Here is a 19,067-nt window from a genome sequence, read left to right as displayed (position 1 = left end):
CCTGCCACACTGTCCATTCTCTTTTTTCTCCTTTCTGGGAGAAGATGCAGGAGCTTGAAAGCCCAGATGTCCAGACATAAAAACAGTTTCTTAACCCCTTTAGTTAAACACTTGAACCAATCACCTTTTTCACATCCCTTTCCTATTGCTGCTGCCACATTCTTGGCCTCTCTTATTGTCACTTTAGCATTTCTTTTGCCCTGCTTTAGTGTGCACTACTAGCTTTGCATCATTCTGTTGTTTTGCACCCATCACTGTGCTTATTGTACTTTTTATTACCACATATTTTGTTTACTCTGAACTTCATCTGAACAAAGAACTTCTTTGTATCCCGTTGGTGAATAACAGTAAACTAATCTAACTTCATCTACCGATGATCTTAGTGAATGGTGGAGCAGCTTGAGGCCTACTTATTGGCTAACTTATAATCTGTTTCTTTAAGTCCCAAGGCATTCCATAGTCAGAAGAGTACTTTCACAGAGGAGTCACTATTTTAGTGTAGGAACATGGCAGCCAGTTTGAGTGGAGGGCTTTGATGTAACATCTGAACCAAAAGGCATTACCTCTGGCTGTGCTTGAGGCTGCACTTTGGGAATTGAACCAAGTTCTTCATTCAGAAGCGAACGTGATGTCAGCTGAACCACGAGGATCAGACTCCCATCTGTCCCCAACCTCCATATTAAACACAGTCTGTGTATACTGTTGGACTTCTGGAACTATAGTATCAGAACTTACCACAAAGATTTATTTTGAGCTCTCAAATATGTTGCTAAGACTTGTGTTGGACAGAGCTTGTCATTCCTCTCTCCCTGTCGCAGAATCTGAATGATGTTTAATAATACATCACAATCATCAACTACTCTGGTATGATTTTTACATAACCCTAGCACACTGAGCTGACTATACAATGTTACAAAGGCATTTTAGTCGTCAACAAACTGATGGTCTGATGCCAGTACTGCTGGTTTGGCTGAGTGACGTTAATGGGAGGTCTATGTCTGTATTCAAGAGGCAGAATTTTAAATTTTGAAAGACTGTTAGATAAGGCATGAATTCCCACTAGCTTCTCCTTCTCTGTCATCGTCACTTTATCTAAAATCTCATTTACTGTATTTTCTGGCACAGTTGAAGCAGCAGAGCAGGAGAAGGTCCCAGAAAATCCATCCCAAGCTCCTGAAATCCTTGAGCACCTCTGCTGTAAGTATGACCTTCACAATGTTCTTGAAAGCAGCTTAAAAAAGGGCCATGCTCAAAAAAAATTGGAATCCTTCAAATAGACCATTGAGCAAATTCTAGCTGAATATTTAGACAGTGTTTGAAAGCAAATGCCAGAGACAGAAATTCAGGACATCACCGACATTAAAACCCTTTCTCTCTACGTTTGTGCATAATGTATTTGAGCAAACTTGTTTTTTAAGTAACTGTTTTGTTAAGTCACTGTTTTGTTAGGGAGATGCAGGATGCGATACTCATAAAATCCTAAACATAATAAATTATTTGACTCAGACGAACAAAGGCCTTATGCAAACAATATGTAGAGAAATGTTGGGGAGGAAGGGTGCTATGTGCGGAACTAGGTGTAAAACATGCCACACTCTAATGAAAAATATGCATTTTTGTAACACTCTTTAAGAAATAGCACGTGTCTACCAGCTGACAGACTGGCTGGAATCAGGGCCTTCACTATGAGAAAGAAGCTATTAAAATGTGGTTGATGATATAGTGCTGTTCAAAACCTCAGGATACTGCAAAGTATTTGTTTTTTTACGTAGTCAGTAATGTATGTTTTGAAGAATTATCAAAGGAGAGAACTTGTATTTCCACTGTGGGTCAAGTCCAGTTTATCCAGATCCAACACCAAGTGCTCACTTTTCTGATGAGAGCTTTGATAATAGGAAAGAGAACCAAATGTGAGAGCCATTACACTAAGAAAAAAAGGTGATTTTGCTTGGAGTCAGTTGTCTACATTCTGGCGGTGTGCTTTTGGGTCGATCTGGCGCTTTGCAATCTCCAAGGATGCTCCATGAGGCTGCAAGCCAAGCATACAACATGGAGGCCAGGAAGCTGGAAGACAGAGTGCCAGCCCATGATTGACTCACCCCTCTCTGATTAAGATGTTGAGTAAGATAGAAATCGTAGAGGCAAGCGAGCGCTTAGTGTCATCCAGCAGCCTCTCACTTGCTGCTGCCAGAGGAGGGTGTCTGTCTGTCACGATCTCTCTCCATCTGGCTCACTGTCCCCAAGAGAAGGTCCTTGCTCTCGAGTGATCTCTCTGTCTCTCTCGATGCTGTCGGGTGATTGTACAAGGTCTGACCATCTGGCTCACTGTCCCCAAGAGAAGTCCTTGCTCTCGAGTGATCTCTCTGTCTCTCGATGCAGTCGGGTGATTGTACAAGGTCTGACCATCTGGCTCACTGTCCCCGAGAGAAGGTCCTTGCTCTCAAGTGATCTCTCTGTCTCTCTCGATGCTGTCGGGTGATTGTACAAGGTCTGATTGATGTGGTGTGTGGATTGTAGACTCTCATTTATGGTTTATGATGTGCTCTAGTTTCTGGTCACTTTTGTGTTGTTAGTTTGGGCAATTTTGAATCGGAGTGGCCTGCAGATATTGAGCTGAATTGATAAATGGCTTTTGATATTGTGTTTTTATATCCTGTGTTTTCACTCATTTTTTTTCCTTGTTGCCATTTGCACAATTTGTTTTTTTTGACCGTGGGGATGAAGTTTGATGTTTTTTTTTCCTTTGAAAGGGTTCCATGATTCTTTGTTTTGTGACTGTCTATGGGAAGACAATTCTTGGAATTGTATACTGCATACATACTTTGATAATAAATGTGCATTGAATTTTTGAGGCTTTGAAATTTTCAGTCAGTGGGAAAAAATCTGGCATCCTTTGTAAGGAGTTTGTACATCCTCCCCATAGAATGCATGTGTCTCCTTCGGGTGTTCCAATTCCCTCACGTAGTCTGAAGACCTACCGTTAGTAGGTTAATTGGTCATTCTAAATTGTCCTGGGATTGCTGGGTAGCTCAGCTTGTTCCATGTGGTATCTTGAAATAAAATAAAAATACAATAGATGAGGAGTCTAGATTCAGTAGATTGCCTGTGCTGTTATACCTCTGACATTTAGTGGTGTCATTATTCTTTTCTCCGCAGTATACTTTAGGTCAGAGTGTGGCATTAGAAATTGTTAAATTAGATTGTGAAACATCAACGAATATTGCACAGTCATTAACCTGCCACCTTTAAAATAAATTTATCAATTGTGAGGTCAAAATCACCTGTCTTCATTCCTGAACCACACAGATGATTGTGCTTCCCTGATCAATTTATATGTCTGTAAATGCAGTCCTTCAGCTACAGCTTCGTTCAAAGCCGTGATCAGCATGTTAATTTGGGAACGCCCTTCACTTTAAACAATTTTGAGAGACTTTAACTTCAATCCAAATATTTACCAGTTAGTGTATGTCCACCGTGCTTCACAAGTGTGTTGTAAAGATATAGGCGCATCCAGTGTGGTAATGAAGAATTACCTCTGTTGGAGAAGCTCATTTTGGGATAAGACAATAAAACTAAGTTCCTTACACTGCTGAGGTAGATTAAAAGGATTTTGTGTCGCAGTTGCAAAGAATAGCATAGGCATCTTCTAAAGCTCTTCATCAAGATAGATTCTTCAACTCACAATACTGGAAAATACTGGAATGTAGGTCGGGCAACATCTAACTAGAGAGAAAGATAGAATTAATATTACAGTTAATGACCTTCAGAACTTGCTAGCAAGATGAAAAGTCATAAACATCAATTTGTGTTTTATTCACCCCTCCCCCCTTGCCCTCCCTCCTCCCCCCCCCCGACTTCCCTGTCAAGTGTTACCAGTATTCTGATTTGTTTCAGATTTCCTGCATCTGTATATTTCAGCCTTTCAATTAGAAAAATAGTTGACTGAATCTTTATTCAATATCTGTTTATTTACTTGCACATATTGTCGTTTTGTTCATTAACTCAACCTTATCTTTAAGCCTGCCTTTAATCTTCCCACTCTATGACCTACTGTAATATAAACATCTCCCAAAAAAATTTATTTTATAATCGTCTTCTTAATACTTTGCTAACTTTTATTGCGTCAGTAGTTAATTGTAGTCCAAATAACACACACAAAATGCTGGTAGAACGCAGCAGGCTAGGCAGCATCTATAAGGAGAAGCACTGTCGCCTGACAAAGGGTCTCAGCCTGAAACGTCGACAGTGCTTCTCCCTATAGATGCTGCCTGGCCTGCTGCGTTCTACCAGCATTTTGTGTGTGTTGTTTGAATTTCCAGCATCTGCAGATTTCCTCGTGTTTGCTCGTTAATTGTAGTCCAGTCACATTTTGGTATGTGAATGCATGGCAAGTTCCTCAAAAAAATTATGTAATAAATAAAGCAGAAGGGAGAAAAAGGGAGAGGGGCAGTATTCTGAGCCTAAAATCTTATTGATGCAGGTGTTGGATATGTATCTACTTGAATGTGAACTGAATACTAAATGGTATCTAATGAAAATTGCACCAATGTGCCAGTACTGTCTAGCTCTCGAATGTTCTACAGTCCTACCACTTCCCTGTACCTCAGCACTTCTCCATTCCTGACTGCTTTCATGCTGCCTGTTGGTAACAGCAGTGCCTAGAGCTCCTCAAATACTAAAGAGCAGAGATATAACGTTGTCTACGAAGATCTGTATAGTCAAGTCTATGGTATTTCCAGTCGTGTTATATGGCTGTGATAGCTGGACTATCAGGAAGGCTGAATACAAAAGAATCGATGCCTTTGAACTTCAATGCTGGAGGAAAATGTTAAGAGTGTGTTGTACAGCAAGAAGACCCAGCAAGTCAATACTTGAAGAAATGTAGCCAGACTGCTCACTAGGAGGCTTGATTATGAAGCCAAAGCTCAAATATTTTGACCACATCATGAGTTAAGTCAAGTCACTTTTATTGTCATTTCGACCATAACTGCTATGTACAGTGCATAGTAAAAATGAGACAATGTTTTTTAGGACCATGGCATTACATGACATAATACTAGACTGAACTACGTAAAAAACAACGCAGAAAAAAAACCGACACTAGACTACAGACCTATCCGGGACTGCATAAGGTGCACAAAACAGTGCAGGCATTACAATAAATAATAAACAAGACAATAGGGCAGTAAGGTGTCAGTCCAGGCTCTGGGTATTGAAGAGTCTGATAGCTTGGGGGAAGAAACTGTTACATTACGGAATGCTCCAGTGCCTTTTCCCAGACGGCAGGAGGGAGAAGAGTTTCTATGAGGGGTGCGTGGGGTCCTTCATAATGCTGTTTGCTTTGCGGATGCAGCGTGTAGTGTAAATCTCCGTAATGGGGAAAGAGAGACCCTGATGATCTTCTCAGTTGACCTCATTATCCGCTGCAGGGTCTTGCGATCCGAGATGGTGCAATTTCCGAACCAGGCAGTGATGCAGCTGCTCAGGATGCTTTCAATACAACCCCTGTAGAATGTGATGAGGATGGAGGGTAGGAGATGGACTTTCCTCAGCCTTCGCAAAAAGTAGAGACGCTGCTGGGCTTTCTTTGCTATGGAGCTGGTGTTGAGGGACCGGGTGAGATTCTCTGTCAGGTGAACACCAAGAAATCTGGTGCTCTTAACTATCTCTACCGAGGAGCCGTCAATGTTCAGTGGGGAGCGGTCGCAAGACAGATTCCTTAGAGAAGGCTCTCATGTTCGGGAAAACGGGGTAAAAGGAGAGGATGACAGAGGCTATGATGGATAGATGATATTACTCAGACAATGCATTTGACCTTGGGGGATCTTAGAGAGGTGGTTTCCAACAAGAAGGCTTGGTGTGCCGGAGTCCATGAGGTCACGAAGAGCTGGACTCGACTTAATGACTGAAAAACAAAGAGCTCCTCTGGTTCCAGGATCTGGAGTTCCTTAGCCTTGTTCTACGTACTGTTGCTTCTTACAAACTATTCAGGAAGTCAGGAAGCATGGGATCAGAGAAACTTGGCTATGTGAATGCAGAACTGGCAGAGGGTGGTTGTAGATGGAGCACATTCTGCCTGGGGGATTGTGACTACTGGTGTTCCACCAAGATCTGTTCTAGGGTCCCTGCTCTGTGATTTTTATATGTGACTTGGATGAGAAAGAGGAAGGATGGGTTAGTAAGTTTGCAATTGACATGAAGGTTGGTCGTGTTTTGCTAGTGTCGAAGGTTGTTGTAGCTTATAATGGGACATTGACAGGATGCAAAGCTGGGCTGAGAAATGGCAGATGGCGTTTAGTCCAGAAAAGTGTGAAGTGATTCGGTCAAATTTGAAGGCAGAATTTAGGGTTCCTGTGATGTTCTTAGCAGGTGGAAGAATAGAGGATCCGTAGATCCATGGAAGTTGCAGCACAGGTTGATAGGTTTGTTCAGAAAGAATGTAGTGTGTTCACCTTCATTAGTTGGAGGATCAAGTTTAAGAGCTGTGAGGTAATGTTGCAACTCTATAAAACCCAGATTAGTTTACACTTGGAATATTACATTCAGTTGTGGTTGCCTTGTTAAAGGAAGTATGTGAAAAATTTAGAGAGGGTGCAGAGGAGAATAACCAAGATTGAAGAGTATATCATCTGAAGAAAAGTGAAGTGAGGTTAGGACTTTTCTCTCTGAAGAGAACAATGATGACAGGTGACTTGATAGAGGTGTACAAGATGCTAAGATTGAATGAGTAGATAGCCAAATACTTGCTTCCAAGCATAAATGGCTACCTTATCTTTCACTACAACTGAGTCTGCTACTGCCTTAATTTGATGATGTAAAGTGCATTCGAATTACTTTGCTGTGTGGAAGAGGTTTGTTCTCATGTCACATCTGATTATTTTGCTAATTAGCTTCGTTCCATTCATCTGATTCTTGACCCTTACCTCAACAGGAACCATTTATTTTCTCTCTCTACTCCCTGTATATTTACATTTCTCTATCAAGTCCCCTCACAATCTCTCTTGTTCCAAAGACAACAGCCGTCGCTTCTCTAGTCTATCTACAGAACTAAAGTCCCTCACCTCGAGAATTAATTTAGTAAATCTCTCCCACTTTTATATCTTTCCCAAAGGTGGCATCCTGGATTGCACCTGGTGTCCTATTGTGGCTGTTCAAGTGTTTTTCAAGGTTCAATAGACAATAGACAATAGGTGCAGAAGTAGACCATTCGGCCCCTCGAGTCTGCACCGCCATTCTGAGATCATGGCTGATCATTCACTATCAATACCCAGTTCCTGCCTTGTCCCCATATTCCTTGATTCCCCTATCCATCAGATATCTATCCAGCTCCTTCTTGAAAGCATCCAGAGAATTGCCTCCACCGTCTTCCGAGGCAGTGCATTCCACACCTCCACAACTCTCTGGGAGAAGAAGCTCTTCCTCAACTCTGTTTTAAATAACTGACCTCTTATTCTCAATCCATGCCCTCTGATACTGGACTCTCCCAACATCTGGAACATATTTCCTGCCTCAATCCTATAAAATCCTTTAATTATCTTAAACGTTTCAATCAGATCCCCTCTCAATCTCCTCAATTCCAGCGTGTACAAGCCCAATCTCTCCAATCTCTCTGCATAAGACAGCCCTGCCATCCCAGGAATCAACCTAGTGAATCTACGCTGCACTTCCTCAATTGCCAGAATGTCCTTCCTTAAACCTGGAGACCAAAACTGTACACAATATTCCAGGTGTGGTCTCACCAGGGCCCTGTACAAATGCAAAAGGACATCCTTGCTCTTGTATTCAATTCCCCTTGTAACAAAGGCCAACATTCCATTTGCCCTCTTCACTGCCTGGTGCACTTGCTCATTCACCTTCATTGACTGGTGAACTAGGACTCCTAGGTCTCTTTGCATTTCTCCCTTACCTAACTCTACACCGTTCAGACAATACTCTGCCCTCTTGTTCCTGCTTCCAAAGTGGATAACTTCACATTTATTCACATTGAATGACATCTGCCAAGTATCTGCCCACTCACTCAGCCTATCCAAGTCTCCCTGTATTCTCCTAATGTCCTCTTCGCATGTCACACTGCCGCCCAGTTTAGTATCATCAGCAAACTTGCTGATATAGTTTTCAATGCCCTCATCTAAATCATTGAATAAATCGTAAAGAGCTGTGGTCCCAATACAGAGCCCTGTGGTACCCCACTAGTCACCTCCAGCCAGTCCGAGAAACACCCATTCACTGCTACCCTTTGCTTTCTATCTGCAATGTTCATCTATGTTCATCATGACATGCTTGCTCTTGTTCAAAGTAAATTCTTTTATCAAAGTAACATGCTATCACAACCCTGAATTTCATTTTCCTTTGGGTTTTCTCAGCAAATCTGTAGAATAGTATCTATAATAGGACTAATGAAAGATCAACCAGAGTGCAGAAGACAACAAACTACAAATGCAAATATAAATGGCAATAAATAACATGAAATGGAATCCTTAAAGTGAGGCCAGTTGTTGTGGGAACATCTCAATGGATGGGCAAATGAGTTTAGTTATCCCCTTTTATTCAAGAGCTAGATGGTTGAGGGATGGTAACTGTTCTTGAACCTGGTGGTAGAGTCCAGAGGGTCTTGTACCTTCTACCTGATGGCAGTAGCTAGAAGAGAGTATGACCTGGGTGGTGGGCTCTCTAATGATGGATGCTGCTTTCCTATGACAGCATTTCATGTAGATGTGCTCAGTGGTTGGGAGGGCTTTACCACTGATCTACTAGGCTGAATCCACTATCTTTTATTAGATTTTCCATTCAAAGGCATTGGTGTTTCCATACCAGGCTGTGATGCAGCTGGTCAATACATTCTGAACTATGCATCTATAGAAGTTTGTCAAAGTTTTAGATGTCATGCCGCATCTTCATAGACTCCTGAGGAAGCAGAGTTGCTGTTGTGCTTACTTCGCAATTTGCACGTGTGCTGGGTCCAGGAGAGGTCCTCTGAAGCAGTAACACCTAAGAATGTAAAGTTGCTTACCCTTTCCACTTCTGATCCTGAGGACTGGCTCATGGACCTTCGGTTTCCCTCTCCAGAAGTCTATAATCAGTTCATTGGTCTTACTGACATTGAGTGAGACGTTGTTGTTATGACACCACTAAGCCAAATTTTGTATCTCCCTCAATCTCCCTTCTGTATTCTGATTCATCACCACCTTTGATTCAGTTCACAACAGTAGTGTCATCAGCAAACTTGAATATGGTGTTGGAGCTCTGCTTAACTACAGTCATGAGTGTAAAGTAAGTAGAGCAGGGGGTTAAGCACACAGCCTTGTGGTGCTTCTGTGCTGAGGTACACACCTTCCCTTTATTTACATCTCCAGCCTCCGTGTGTGTGTGTTATCCACTTTCTGTTGCTTGGATTTCCAACATCTGCAGATTTTCTTTTGTTTGTGACTTTCTTAATCTATCCTGCCACCTTCATGGAAACTTGTTCAGCTACTTCAGCTCTCTGTTCTTGTGAACCATTTCTAATTATGTCCTCTGGATTATATGGCATCTCTTCATTCTTCTGTCCAAAATATGACACTTCACATTCTGCAGTATTAAACTTAATCTGCCATCTATCTAGCAATCCCATCCGCAGCTGCATATTTCTTGAGGTCTGTGCTATCATCCTCAAAATTCTTTATGCCTTCAATGTTTTATCATATGTAGATTTGGAAATTATGACCTGCCTGCACAAATCCCAGTCATTAATTTAGAAAAGCTTGGTCCCAGTACTGGTCCCTGGAGAGATCCACTCCAACTTTCTCATAAAAAAAATATAGAAACAACCTTTCACTGGTATTCTCTTTTTCCCCTTTGTATGTTCTTTTCAACCTAGAGCACAGTAGCATTTATGATTTACTAATCCTTGGGAACCATCATGTCAATAGATGTTTGGAGGATTTTGAGGCTCCCTTTTTCATTTCCCTCAGAATGCTTCACAATTAAAGTAACAGAAGATGGATGTGATATTCAACAGGTCAGGGAGCATCTGTGGAGATAGAAACAGTTAATGACCTTTAATTGGAGCTGGAAAAGTGGAAAAAGTAAGTGTATGTAAGTTTGCAGATTGGGAGGAGTGGAGAAAAAAAGACTGGAAACAATATTTTGTCCAGATGACTCAATTGCTTGTGCGATCTGGTTAATCAATAGTCATTAACGGGAGATGAATATGAGTAGATGGAAATTCAATACAATGTTGAAAATGTGAGGTGCTTAACTCAGCAATTGCTGTAGGTAAAAGAGAATGCTGTGGAAATACTTGGTGGATCAGGTGGCATCTGTGAAGAGAAGAAATTAGAATTCACATCATCACTGTTCAGCTCTGACACAAGTAAGAGAGGCTGATTATCCAAAGCTGTTGAAATAATTACTGAGTTTCAAGAGCTCCAATATTCTAAACTGAAAGTAAGTCATTGTTCGTCAGGATTTTATTAAGTTTACTTGAAACAGTGCAGTAGATCAAAGTTAGAGATCAGGGTATGATGAAGAACAAAGTGCAATCCCCACTGGAATATTTAGATGCAGTTAGTCTTTCATATAGCATCTTTTTCTTAATTTTTGCTGAGCCTCTGGTAGTCTGATCTTTCAGTTAAAACTTGTACTCTAACCTGCTCACTTATCCCATGTAGTACCTGAGTAACAAATTTTGTCGTAATGATCTCTACTATTTTACTCCATTAAAGGAAAGATATAAATGCAACATTATGAAATTACTTAATCTATTCTTTGAGTAGCTTGCAGAAAGAACTACAAACATTGGAGAAGTACTATCAGTGCTGCATTTTCAGAATCCTCCTTGTCTATTAGCAGGATAACTAGACCCAAATCAGCCTTTTCTCCCGAGCAACATCCTCAGAACCAAAGTTCTGACTGCCTCAGTTGGCTTCAGAGTACCAGCCACACTGATCAAACTCAAAGCCAATATTCTACTCTGAGCAGTCTGCCTACAATTAAATTCCATCAGCACAGAGAAAATGGTTTGAGGACATCCTGAAAACTTCTTTGAAGACCTGTAACATCCTCATCAGCTCATAGGAATCACTGAAGTAAGACCATTCAAACTGGCAGGGTAACAGTCAGGAGGGCAGCAAACATTCTCAAGGGGAGTAGACCAAGTGCAAATGACCAAAGGAACACGCAATAATGTAATCGGCCCACCACCCATCGAGACATGCTCCCCTTAGGGCTGTGTCTGTGAATCTCTTGAAGGACTCATCTGCAAAGCCTACGGAACTGAAGAGGAAGAGAGTCATCCTTAATTGTACAGACTACCAAAGAGGAAGATTCTTTGGGAGTATTCTAGGTCTGGAAATAAACATAGCAAATTATTATAATGTTTAAATGGTTATTTGATCATAACCTGACAGCTACATTTGGTGGCTGCTTTTCTTCAGTTATTACCAATTGTTACCACACTCAATGTTGAAACAACAGTGAAAGGCTTGAACAGCATTATCAATTGTGTAATTCTCAGCTAAAATCTACTGAAGATATAATTTAGCCTTGTGGGATAGCTTATAGGATTGTGATGGATATTAGCTGCCTGGTCCAGAGGACCTCTTCTTTTTGGCAAGATCTACTTTCTAAACACAGCAGTTGACATTTGTAAAGATTAAACAGTTGTAAGATAACCTTCCAACTAATATTCTTTGTTTAGCTTCTGGTCATAAATGGGAGCCAGTCTTCAGTTCTCAATGTAAATGACAAGTGGTGATCAGTAATGAGTATAAAAACACAGCTTCACAAACAAGCTCTGTATGGAGCCATAGACCTACTGGCTCATAGCACGAGTCTCCCTGCTGAAGAGATGCAGCATAAGACAATGGGTTGATTAATTTGATTAAGACTGCACACAATATTCTAGTTGTACAAGGCCTTGGTGAGACCGCACCTAGAATATTGTGGGCAGTTTTGGTCCCCTAATCTGAGGAAAGACATTCTTGCCATAGAGGGAGTACAGAGAAGGTTCAGCAGATTGATTCCGGGGATGGCAGGACTTTCATACGAAGAAAGACTGGATCGACTAGGCTTATACTCACTGGAATTTAGAAGATTGAGGGGGGATCTTATTGAAACGTATAAAATTCTAAAGCGATTGGACAGGCTAGATGCAGGAAGATTGTTTCCAATGTTGGGGAAGTCCAGAACAAGGGGTCACAGTTTAAGGATAAAGGGGAAGCCTTTTAGGACTGAGATGAGGAAAAACTTCTTCACAAAGAGAGTGGTGAATCTGTGGAATTCTCTGCCACAGGAAACAGTTGAGGCTGGTTCATTGGCTATATTTAAGAGGAGGTTAGATATGACCCTTGTGGCTAAAGGGATCAGGGGGTATGGAGAGAAAGCAGGTACAGGGTTCTGAGTTGGATGATCAGCTATGATCATACTGAATGACGGTGCAGGCTCGAAGGGATGAATGGCCTACTCCTGCACCTATTTTCTATGTCTCTATGTCTGGTTTCAAAGTAGAAAACACAGGCTAAGTTATTTAGTTCAAGGAAGCTTTCAGACCAGACATAGACAATCACTTAGCATATTAATAATGAAGAATTAATACAGATTAACACATAAAAAGCTGGAAGAACTCAGCAGGCCAGGCAGCATCTATGCAATATAGTCATGTTTCGGGCTGAGACCGTTCATCAAGACTTAGAACAGTTGTATAAAAAAGATATCTGAGGAAACATCTTAAACATATAAAGTCACCCAAGTGGCAGAAGAACTGTATATATGAAAGTGCAATTCAGGCTCATTAGGAATGGATTAAGGACATCAAGATTAACTATAGAAAGTTGGGGTGACTAGTAATCATTCTTGTGGTTTCGATTTCTGCAACGGATTTCTGTTCATCTGCATTCTTGGTATGCCTTTTTAATTTATAGGGATTTCACCTGTGTTTTGGAAATCATTTGTAATTTAGAAATGTTTTATGCAATAGAAATCCTCTGAGTTGTAAACAGGTTTTTTAAATGTTAGGATTTAAATGTCTATCACTGAAACTACTTTAAACTACTTTGTTAGCTGGAAGTATTGCCTCCATGTAGGGAGGGGTGACCCACTGCTCAAATAGTGGAAACTGGCAGCTAAACTCACCTTGGAGAATAAGCAGAGAAATGAACTAGTCTTTGAAGATTGGGTAGTTACAATATAATCTCCTTTAGTGAGTGTCCTTGTGGCTATTTATATCCACTAGGGCTTAAGATCTTTATTTGAGTTAAGAATTTTGCAGTCAGCAACCCAATGCCATCACAAAACGTAGCAATTCGAAATATACCAATACTTCTGCATATTCACTAATCTCAACCTGATTTTGCTCCTTTAGATAAATATTAATAACCCTTAATAAAATAGCTACAATTCATTAAATTAATTCATATTAGTAGGTGAACGCCACATGGGAAATAGTTCTTACTGTGTTAACTAGTTCTGTTATCATATGGTATTTCTTTGTTGCTTTTTCTTTATCCATCTGTACAGTTTAATTTTGCTTGACATTTTTGATTCGATGTCTGATCTTGAACGTGAATTGCACAGCCTTTTGTCTGTGTATTAAAGGTTTCACTTGCTCTCAGTTCTCCATTTCATCTCTTTATATTTTTCAATCTTACAACCATCCTTATGTTTATGTGCCTCATTTTATTTTGTCTTCTCTTTCATCATGCTGTAATCTTTCCTGGACCATAAAGGATCCTTCCTCATGGTCAGCTTTGCATTTCCTCATAACAGGGGCAGGAGATGCAATTTCAGAATCAGAGTTGGGTTTATTATCACTAACATACAATGTGCCATGAAATGTGTGTAACAGCAGTAGTACAATGTAATATCTAAAATTTGCTGAAGTTATAATAGGAATGTATTAAATAAATAGTGAAAGAGGCCGAAGTAGCATGGTAGTGTTCATGGGTTCATAGACCGCTCAGAGATCTGATGACAGGGGAAGAAGCTGTTTCTAAACAGTTGAGGGTGCATCTTCAGGCTCCTGTACCACCTCATTTATGGTAGTAGTACAAAGAGGGTATGTCCTGGATGGTGGGGGTCCGTTATGATGGAGCTCACTGTGTGTACAATACTCTGCAGCTTTTTTCCGATCATATGCATTGATACCTCCGCCCCAGGCAGTGATGCAACCAATCAGAGTGCTTTCCACGATACATAGATGAGTACAGCACAGCACAGGACCTTCGGTTCACAATGTTGTACTGACCTTTTAACCAATTCTAAGATTAATCTAACCTTTCACTGCTCCATAGCACTGTTTTCTTTTCAACCATGCACCTAAGAGTTTCATAGATGTCCCTCATGTACCTGCTGCTATTGCCGCCAGTTCCATGCACCTGCCACTCTCTATGTTAAAAAATTTTAAAAACCTACCTCTTCCATCCCTGCTATCCTTTCCTCCAATCGCCTTAAAAATTATGCCCTCTCATAGCCATTTCTATCCTGGGAAAATGGCTGTTATCTCTATCCATGCCCCTGTCTCAGAATTCCGTAAAATTGAAGTCAGGCTCATCAGCCTGTAATTCCCTGACCTATCCTTGCTACTCTCCTTGATTAGATCACCCTCTACAAGGGCCTCTGCAATTTCTTTCCTGGCCTCCTATAAACTCTGCAGTGCACTTGGGAATGTGCCCACCTTAACGTGGTTCAAAGCTGCAAATAATTCCTTCCTCATAATGTACATATGATATACAACCTCACTACTTATTACCCTCATTTGTTAGCATCCATGCTGTGCTCCTTGGAAAATACTGAGGAGAAGCAGACATTAAAAATCTCAGGCATCTCCTGCAGCTCCACTGATAGGCATCTCTGATGGTCTTTAAGAGGACTTAATTTTTCCCTAGTCACCATCATACTGATAATATATGTAAACAATCTCTTGAGATTATTGTTAACCCTTCCTGCAAAATTCATCTTGAATCCTCTTTTTGCTTCTCTGATTTTCCTCGTAAACCTTTTCAACTTCTGTCAAGGGATTCATTTGTACTCTGTGATGTACATTGCCTTTTTTTTTCCTTACCAGAGCCTCAGTATCTCGTGTCAGCCAGGATTCCCCAAACTTGGTACATCTGACCTTCACCCTAACAGGAACTTGCTGCCCCTAGACCCTTGATGTGACCCTTCAAAGAGTCTCCTACTTGCTAACTATTCCTTAGTCTTTAAATGGAGTCACCCAGTCAACCTTAGGTAGATCCTGCCTAATGCCCCTAAAGTTCTCTCAACTTCAGTTCAGAACTTTAACCTATGGACCCTTTCTAACTTTTCTAAAGCTATTTCAAAACTAATAGAATTGTGGTCAGTAGACCTACTGTTCTCCTATTGGCACTTCAGTTACTTGGCCTGACTTGTTCCCTAAAAGGAGGTCCAATATTGCTTCTTTTTGAGTAAGGTTCCTCCATATATTGCAAGAGGAAACCATCTTGGATGTACTGCACAAATTCTGCTCAGTCTTTGCTCTCTGGCTGGCCCAGTCAATATAAAGAAAATTAAAATCTCCCACTAGCACTACTCTACCAGATTAACCCATTGATTTTTAAACTTGTGAAACTCCCATTATCAAAATCCTGCTTGTGTATTTGGGAATAGCTTATCAAAAACTTATTGAAGTTAAATATTTGTCAATCGTTTTGTATCTTATAGCATGAATTAATAGCAATTACATTGAGTTTTTTTTTGATGGTGGCATGACTGTTGAGAGAACTGTGTTTCACATGAAGTAAATCCACTCCGGATTTTTGGTTCCTGCTTCCCTGAGGCAGACCCTCTCCACAAGATCATCGATTGTTAAATGCACTTTTCCAATGTGCACTCAGCTTTCCTCAATCAAAGCATGTCTACAGGTGGTAGACCTGGTAGAGATCACTGAGGAAGATCACTGTTAAATTAATTTAGTCTTCCATTATGTGTTTGGCCCAGCTTAGAATTTTATCACAAGGCACTTTCAGTGTTTAAAAAAGGATTCAATCATCGGAGTCAGTGTGAGGCCTCCCTGCTGATGATGAAATGCATTGCTCTGTATTGTGCATGAGTTGCATCCTGCTGACTTTAATTTTGTTGCCTTGTCTGAACTACGCATTTGTTTTTCTTGCACTGCCCCCATGCAATGTAACACAACCCTAAATCATCCAACCACTCAAGAGTAATGGTCCTGCACAGCCAGATTGAGAGCTCGGTTACAGATTTTTAATATGAATCTGTTAGTCCGCTGGTCCTTCCACTGAAGTTAATTGAAAACACCTAATTGTTCCATTCATTCTTGTTGATTAGTAGAAACCATGTTCTGAAGCAAAATAAAATATATTTTTCTGAAAATATGCAAAATGTACTTAAATGGAAAATGTGGTTACATAAATAATTTTTTTTTAATTTAGAAAATTGGCAGTGCTTTCCTTAGCTGGAGCTTTCCGAGTCATTCACTCACTCATGAGACTGGACAGATGATGTACACAAATTGAATTATGATTGAAACCCATAGGGGTACAAATGCTTTAAATGTATTGCTTTTTTCAGCTAGTTCATTCTTTGCTTGACTCTGTTTTTACGCTTGGATGCCATGTTTTGTCTGTATGATGATTAGAACCAAAAATTTGATTTCTGTGGTATTTCCTCCACTTCAACAGTGTCAGTATTTCATAATGTCCTTTTACTGGATGTCTGATATACTGGTTGAGAGGTTTCTGGGTGCTAAAAGCTTGCTTCGTGAAAGTGTAACTTGAACATGTGGTAACCTTTTGGCAGCAGATCCTTTCGTACATCTAACATTATAATTAAAAATCAGAGTTAAAGCTGACTTCAGCACTGCGCCTTATCCACTGCAGAATAAATGTGAGCTACACTTCCCAGGAAATGGGCTTCATTTTTGATCATCCTTCACATTATCACATTAAGCAATCTTCCTCTCACCAAACGTCCAAACTATCTCTATCATAATATTACTTTGCTTCAAACAGTGGTCCATGACCCCGAGGACTTCTCTTTCTCCCATAATATAAAATGAGGTGATATTTTTGTTAAAGTAATGGCACACAGGAATTATTACGACCTTGCGTTTTTATGAGAAAGACACCAATTATACTTATGTTCTAGTGATCCATATAATTCTTACAATTTTTAAACGAACTGCATATAAAGGAATATTTGACACCCTGCTTCCCACCTCTGGTCCTTTGCTCTCAACTCCTGATCTATCTAGTTCCTTCTATATTTACCAGTCAGTCTCTGTAATCTTGTTTCTTTCTCAACCTTCACTCACTCTGACTGCTTGTCACCCACATATACATCATATCATTTCCTCGCTGCCTTTCCCAGCTATTGGCCTCACTTCCGCTGTCTGGCTCCATGCTCCACCTTCCTTTCCTATAAAATTCCATCATTTACAGCCCCCTCATTGCCTCCACCCTCACCTTCCAGTTCCACTCTCCTCCATCTGCCTGTCACCTCTCCTCAGCTGGATCCACATATCACTTGCCAGCTCTTGTCCCACTCCTAACCCTCACCTCTTTACACTGGCTGTCTCCCCTTTATCTTTTAGTCCAGATGAAGGTCCTTCATCCAAAATGTTGTTGGTCTATTTCCCTTCATCAGTTTCTTATAAACTCGTGTATCCAATGCAATTTCTTTCTTCCATGGCTTTGTGATGAGGAGAGATGAGCTGCATTTATCTCTCCAGTACTTCAGACATTTCTACAGAGTTCTCCAACACTACTTTTTATCGGCACATTGGAGTTTGTACAAAATCTTGCATTATACTTTGTAGTACTTTTTCAAGTGCAAGTCATTATGGCAAAGGAGAGAATTCAGCTTTCTGGATCTCTCCTGTGATGGAGTTATTTCCCAGCAGCTTCTTATTCCAGTTGTCATTTTTGTTTTCTGTGTGTATTGAAATTAAAGTTATAACTGTGGCAATTACACGTGTCACGTGTAAGAACGTGATTGGACAGAGTTCAGAAATGAAAGAATGATCTAGAAGCATGGCATGTGTAAAACGTGGTTGCTGTTTGCTGTTAAATAAAAGTTCTAGTTATGTTCTTCCAGAATATGTTTCTTTATGAGTAACCCACAGTTCCTATAAAGAACACAACATAGTGTCAGAAGTTGGTCTGGAAGAATAATATGTTCGCTAAACACGAGAGAAGTGAAGATAATCGGGAGAAAAAAGGTGCGAACTTCTTTAGTGTTTACATATGGAAGGGTTGCAGCCTCCGAAAACATTTTAGCTGACTGGTAACGTAGCAGAGAACTGAAGAAGATTTAAATAGCAACTGAAATTTATTTAACGGCGATCAGATCAGATAAAAAATTGGACAAAATGAGAGCTGCTATTCTACTCCACGTGATTGGTGACGACGCAATTGAGGTATATAACCACTTTACTTTTGAAAATGGAGATAATTTGAATCTAAAAGCAATAATCTACAAGTTTGAAGCATTTTGTATACTGTATACTGAAGCGCAATATGACAAATGAGAGATAGAAATTCTTTACATGTAAGCAGAAAACTGGTCAAATGATTGATCAATTTGTTACCAAGTTGAGAAATTGCAGTAAAACATGCAAGTTTGCAGAGCTGACAGACTCTCTCATTAAAGACAGAATTGTGTGCGGCATTCTGGATAATACTCTGAGAGAAAGACACTTTGAGAGAATCAGACATAGATTTGGAAAAAGCTTTGAATTCTCTGCAAAGCTTCAGAGACCGTGACATCGCAAGCTAAAGGGCTTTTGATTGAGAGCTGCATAGATGCTGTGGAAAGGCGTAAACATGTTAGAAAAAATAATAAAACGTCAATGAAACCGACAGAGAGCAAGATGTCATCTGAAAGAAAAAACTTTGTGATCGCTGTGGGTGGGCGCACTGACCTAAAAAGTGTCTAGCATATGGAAAAATGTGCAATCACTGCGGTAAGATTTTTCGTGCTGTTGCAGAAGTAGAAAGAAAGTAAAACAAGTAAATGCAGTGCTTGAAAATGAACGTGAGGAGTTTTATATCGATGTGCTTTGTGAAAACAAAGTAAGAATGACTGGACTATGCCATTGCAGGTGAACCAAA

At 40.3% G+C, this 19,067-nt stretch overlaps 1 protein-coding gene across 12 annotated transcripts in view; it reads left to right on the top strand.

The window, feature by feature from the left end:
- The window catches only part of disp3 (dispatched RND transporter family member 3), a 626,857-nt gene that overhangs the window by 270,385 nt on the left and 337,405 nt on the right, over nt 1-19,067 (top strand). For 6 of the 12 annotated variants that reach the window (XM_059951719.1, XM_059951716.1, XM_059951717.1 and 3 more), the window contains one exon: nt 1,126-1,197. The exons of the other annotated variants lie outside the window; for them this stretch is intronic. The gene's annotated coding sequence lies outside the window, so the exon portion shown is untranslated. The remainder of the gene's footprint in view (nt 1-1,125; nt 1,198-19,067) is intronic. 12 annotated transcript variants of the gene reach the window in all.

Source organism: Hypanus sabinus, chromosome 27 (assembly GCF_030144855.1).
Source record: "Hypanus sabinus isolate sHypSab1 chromosome 27, sHypSab1.hap1, whole genome shotgun sequence".
Taxonomy (NCBI): domain Eukaryota; kingdom Metazoa; phylum Chordata; class Chondrichthyes; order Myliobatiformes; family Dasyatidae; genus Hypanus; species Hypanus sabinus.
The sequence above is the reverse complement of the archived record's forward strand: the minus strand, read 5'-3'. Positions and strand labels throughout refer to the sequence as shown.